Source organism: Mus musculus, chromosome 1, assembly GCF_000001635.26.
Source record: "Mus musculus strain C57BL/6J chromosome 1, GRCm38.p6 C57BL/6J".
Taxonomy (NCBI): Eukaryota; Metazoa; Chordata; class Mammalia; order Rodentia; family Muridae; genus Mus; species Mus musculus.
In genome coordinates, this window is record NC_000067.6 from 12,506,613 (window position 1) to 12,512,442 (window position 5,830).

The 5,830-nt window shown below is 40.2% G+C and overlaps 1 annotated feature.

Moving 5' to 3' along the window:
* Positions 2,564–5,281: an enhancer, noted in NCBI's record as "VISTA enhancer mm1416". NCBI's record gives its function as "enhancer in: midbrain (mesencephalon)[4/8] | forebrain[5/8] | nose[6/8]" and the evidence as "EXISTENCE:transgenic organism evidence [ECO:0001131][PMID:17130149]".

Below are 5,830 nucleotides of genomic sequence, written 5' to 3' on the forward strand. Positions count from 1 at the left end.
TGTGTATATGTATGTATGTGTGTCTGCATGTGTGCATGTATATGTGTATATGTGTGTATACACATGTGTATGTGTGTATATGTGTGTTTGCATTGTGTGTATGTGTAAGTGTGTATATATGTATGTCTGCATGTGTGTGCATGTGTAAGTGTGTGTATGTGCATGTATATATGTGTATGTGTGTATATGTGTGCCTGTGTGTATGTGTGTACATGTGTGTGTATTTGTGTATGTGTATGTATAAGTGTATATGTGTGTGTATATGTGTCTGTGTGTCTGGGGGCATTTATGTGCATAGGTGAGTCTGTGTGTGTGTATGTGTGTGTATATGCATGTGCATGTGTGTGTATGTATGTGTGTATATATGTGCATGTGTGTGTATGTATATGTGTGTGTATGTCTGCATGTGTGAGTGTATGCATGTATATATGTGTTTGTGTGTATGTATGTGTTGTGTGTATTCTTTATCACGCTCTTATTTTTTTGTTTTTGTTCATTTTATTTTATCCTTGTTTATCTTTTTATTTTCCTGTTTGTTTTCTTAAGAGGGAGAAAAAGAAAGCACAGAATTGGAAGGGTAGGGAAGTGGTGAGGGTCTGGGAAGGAATGAGGGAGGGGAACCTGTGATCAGAATATATTATATGCAAATGACTTTATTTTCAATTTTAAAATTTTAAAAAATAAAAAGCTTCAGTCTTCATGCTGGCTCCGCAAGTGCCCTTCATTCCTAAGTGATTGCTCCAGGCCCTGTTCTACCCTGTCAATTCCTGATGGTTAAATGCAGACATTTAGAAGTCATTGGAGTTTTGAGTTTTATGAAATGACCCACTTATGGCCATACTTCAATATTAATAAAAAGTTATTTATCTTTAAAAACGTATCTTTCAATTTTTTTAGGAAATAATTTCATGTTGCATAGAATGTAGGATACTGGTACATTCACTTTTGTTATATAAGCCTGTCATTTCCCTTTATCACTAACCTGGCAAGCATTTAGGCTGAAAGATTATACTGAACTATTTAATGCAGATAACTATCTACTAAAAAAAAAAAATTCAAGTGTCAGAGAATATGGGTTTTTTAAATCTCACTGGTTTGAAGAACTACAATTTAAAAAACCAAAATACCCAAAGTAAATGAATCTTTGTCCATGGTAAATCGAAAACCTGTCTAAACCTTACTGAGAACATTTGACTTCAGAACTCTTGTGTAACACCCTGCTTGCTAAAAGGGGATGGAGGGAGAGGCATGTGAGGAGGAGGACTGGTGCCTGTCTGCGTGCTGTGAAACTGACCAGGTTACAGAAAGTCTCCTGATGCCCCTTCACATGTCACCTGAAAAAAATTGTGCTTTCCAAAGAAATAGAAACCTTATGATTACCTTAATTCTAGTGGTGTTTGAAAACTTGATGTAAAAGATGCTGTATTAAAACGGTCTTCCTTTTGGAACTTTGGCAAAACAAACCCACAAGAGAGATATTGGATTTGTTTTCCTTGGCAGAGAACTACCAGCTGGACTTCTTTCATCTGAAACTCTTCACCATCCTTAGAGTGTGCGCTACAGAGATAATGGCTGACTTGTTCATTCTCCAAGGGACCCAAAGGAAGCTGGAGTCACGCCTGCAGAGATGTTCAGCAGGAAACTCCAAGGGTTGGGGTAGGGTTAGGAGTGCCTGACAGGGTATTCTGGAGTATTGTGTATGAAGAAAAGAAGGAAGCCCCCTTAGAACACATAATGACATCTAAATGTGTCCCATATAAGGCATCAAGAGGCATTAATTAATACCAATCTGTTGTTAAAATTATGAGTTCACAGCTAATCGCAGCACACCCTATAGGGAGGCAATTGATTTTTTTACAGTCTTACTGTAAAATGAGCTGAGCCAGAAGTCAAGTGAATCATATGGGAAATTAAACAAACAATGACCTATTGAGATCTTGTAATTTGAGAATCACATTTTGTCTACCTAATTTATCTAGACATTGACATTCTTACATTAGATTTTTAATTGCATTTTGTATGATGGCTGGACAGATGGAAGATCTTGAAAAAGATTAGATGGGAATTAGATGCAGCCTTTCAGAAGGCTCTTCCATAGAATGTTAGAGACTACACGATCCTGAAAGGAGATTATGAACATAGACTCTTAGCAAGCAACATCTCTGCATATCACCTTCCCCTCTGTAGTAAGTATGCAGCGCCTACCTACTCAGTCTGGTGCTGCCTAAGGGCAAAGCAGGAGCTCCTATCATTAGTAAGTGAAAGCCACTGTGGTAACAGTATGCTTGAGACACTTTCTCAGCTTCTTGGAATCACTACCCACTTTAAATTGGAACGTGTGTGTGTGTGTGTGTGTGTGTGTGTGTGTGTGTGTGTGAACTCAATGAGAACAAAAGAACATGTTCAGCTACTTTCCTAACAACTATCTAAAAAGCTTGGGAACTGGCAGGAGCAAGAACATTTTTTGAAATAATAGGAATTACATGAAAAGCTATCCCCATCCTTCTGACTTCCAGGCTTTGGCAGATGCTAGGGGCCCTGGGAGAGCGCACAAGCTAGCACCTGTAGCTTTGCTTTCTGATCCAGCCAGCCCTTTCCACCAGCAGCCATCAGAGTGGCTGGGAAGAACTGTGGGAGGTCACAGTGAGATGTAGATGAAGGCCTCTTCGACATCATATTTCCTTTGGATGGGAAATAAAACCATAAAGTTTAGTATTCTGTGCCTTGGAGACACTGGAAGGCCCTCACAGGTGAGGATTTTAAACTATCTTTTACCTAGATTGTTGGTTAAAAAACTCTATTCAGATCTCTTGTTTGATGAAGATGTGTGGTTTAAATATAAAAAAGACAGGGTGAAAACTGGATTATTGCTCATCATCTCTCTAAATATATTGCCCTATGAGTGATATTCCATTGTTTAATGGATGTGTTTTGTTGCCTTAGACTCAACTCAAATGTGCTCCCTCAGGTCTTTAGTGGCGATTGAGGGCTAGGTACACTTGACCATGCCAAATCTTCAGGATGCCTTATGGCACAGAAAATAGTAGAAAAGGGGAGAGACAGCAGGTCTGGAGTAAGATGACACATCCTGGGAGAGTATTAACTTGTGACCTGCACCAATCCTGCAGTATCAATTACCTTGAAGATTTCATATAGCCAAGCCTATGGAAATGCAACTGATCTCAACACTTAGAAAGAAGTGTATACACAAGACTGCATCATGCTCTTACTCGTTCGGATGCTTGGCTCACATGATGCAACTCTTCTCAGCTGTGATGGAGCAGAAGGAACGAAAAAGTGGCAAGTCTACCTCACCTCCTTCTGTGTCGGGCAAGCTGAGCTACGCTGCGTGTTCATTCCTGGCAGAACACTACAATTTCTTATGATCATGGATTCTGATTTGTGTAATTAGACAGCTTTCGATTTAGTCTATTTTCCACATTTTTTCCATTCTGCTATTTAAAAAATATATATCTTTGTTCAACATATATCAGAAGTGTTCCTCAATAAATTTTTATAGTCTTACCTCAAAAGCCTCTCAGTAAACAATGTAAATACAAAGCAGAATTAGAGATTCCACTGGCTTTTGTCCCAGACAACGTCCTTTCAGCAACTGAGATTTTTATGTTTCTAAACATCTGTGTTTAATTCACATCTTCTCCCAAGTAGGAAATGTGAGGCAGGACAAGGGAGTCACTCTTCATCAGCAGACTAGGGGCGGTGACTTCATGGGCAGCAGCACGTCTTAGAAAGCCATGCAGTGGAAGGAAAATCTTAAACACTCCACACTGGTTTAAAGAACTGGATGCCTCATGCTATCCAGTAAGCTTCCCAGTAACTGCTCAACTTTTTTCAATTTGGTAATAAACAATTGCCTTCTAGACCATTTCCTTTTGCAGACGCACAAACTCTGGAATCGCTGAGTAGCCCCTTCCTTTGATGGCCTGGCCCAGGGGCTGCGTTAGCACCCCATAAATCCTGTAATTGTAGAGGATCCTCTGGCAGTGTGTGGGTTTTTCTGTGAAATCACAGTGGGAAGACGATCAGGAGGAAAGTGGAAAATGAAGCATTCTGAAGCATTAGAGGATTCACAATGGGAGCCAACGGCACCAGCGTAGCCCCAGGCAGAATTGTACTGTTGGCAGGCAGGCACAGTACAGTGCTACCTCTCTTGCGTTCACAGAGGGTGAGGACAGTTAGATCTGGGTCTTTCTTCCTCTAAATATTTCTGGCATCAATCGCATATGATAAATTCCAAACGAGAACTTGAACAAGGATATCAACTAAGTTATGCTCTTTTCTCTGGATGGTTGATAAATATGTTTATCATATGGAGAGAGGAAAGGCAAACCGGGTATACAGAGGTATGTAGGGGTGGGTGTGTGTGTGTGTGTGTGTGCACGCGGGCGCACGAGTTTGTCTCAGCAGGATTTTGGCCATATCAGTGAGGAAGAAAAGCCCTTATAGAATCCTGCCATTGGGGTCTTATTTGTTTTTAATTCCTGAATTCCTGAGGGTTGAGCCCAAGTTCCTGCATAATCATGGCCTCCAACACTACTTAGCTGCTCCCTTAAAGGCACAAATGATTAAATTTCACAGTCACCTATAAATTCTCTCTCTCTCTCTCTCTCTCTCTCTCTCTCTCTCTCTCTCTCTCTCTCTCTCTCTCTCTCTCTCTCCATGGTGCTGGGATTTCACTTTTTTATATATAAATTCCATTTATTTCTACATCCCAACAAGATGTCAACATGCTTGGAAGGGTTGAGTATACTGGGCTGGGCTGGGCTGACTGCAGACCGGGCTTGACAGTCTGTTGGAAAGCCAAATTATACCTCATTTAATAGAATCTATGCTAGTCTCTGGATAAGAAACCTTAACTGCTGTGTTTATAAATGCCTTGAGAACTGAGGGGCATAAAAAGACACATGAAACATTTCCCTTAATGGTATCAAATTTAAGTGTTTTCTAGCATGTTGAAACCAGAATAAAACTACAGTAATTAAGAGATTAAGACATACCAACAGACTTCTCACATCAGAAGTTAAAAGGAAAATTGTGGGTCTCTTAAGAATCTAAAGCTTCTCAGATAACAATGGCCAAAAAAAAAAAAAAAAAAAAAAGACTATACACCAGTACTAAACTGTATGGAATATAGAATTCCAAACTCTGAGACTGGGGAAGCTTCATATTTTTAAAAAATAATCAGTGGAGCATAAGAAATGTATTGAACCATCTGATAACAAACACCAACACTTTGGGCTACCCTGAGGCTTTCTCTGAAGGCAACTCCTCTCCATCTCTACCCACTCTCCCAGTGGAAGGGTCATTAGCGGAAATGGAAGCCAACAGCTCCAGACCTCTTCATGTCATGAATGTGCCAGTGAACTCCAGATTTACTGTTTCCCTTGGAGTCCTTACCGAGGTTCCAAGCAGGTGTGCTGCAGGGCCTGCATGACCTCCTGTGTCTACAATGGCATACCTCTCAAAATGATTTCCAAAGCCAACTTATGATTCTCAACGTTGCTACACATAAAAAATAAATAAAAATAAATAAGAAAACATGGAACTCTATCCATCTTAGCGTTCCCATCCCATTAAACATCATCACTTTCTCCCCAGTTATCCAAACCTACACAGAGGAGTTTCTTATAATTATTCTACATCCTTCCTCTCTCATATACAATCTTCCAGCAATATTCACCTCTAATATTGCTTACACCTCTAAATTTAACCCACATGCTGCCACTTCTCCTTTGCTGCCCTACTCTCCTGCCCTGTTAGCTCATGGCTGCATTTTCTCTCAGCTCCACAAAAGTTCTGCTCTGCTCTA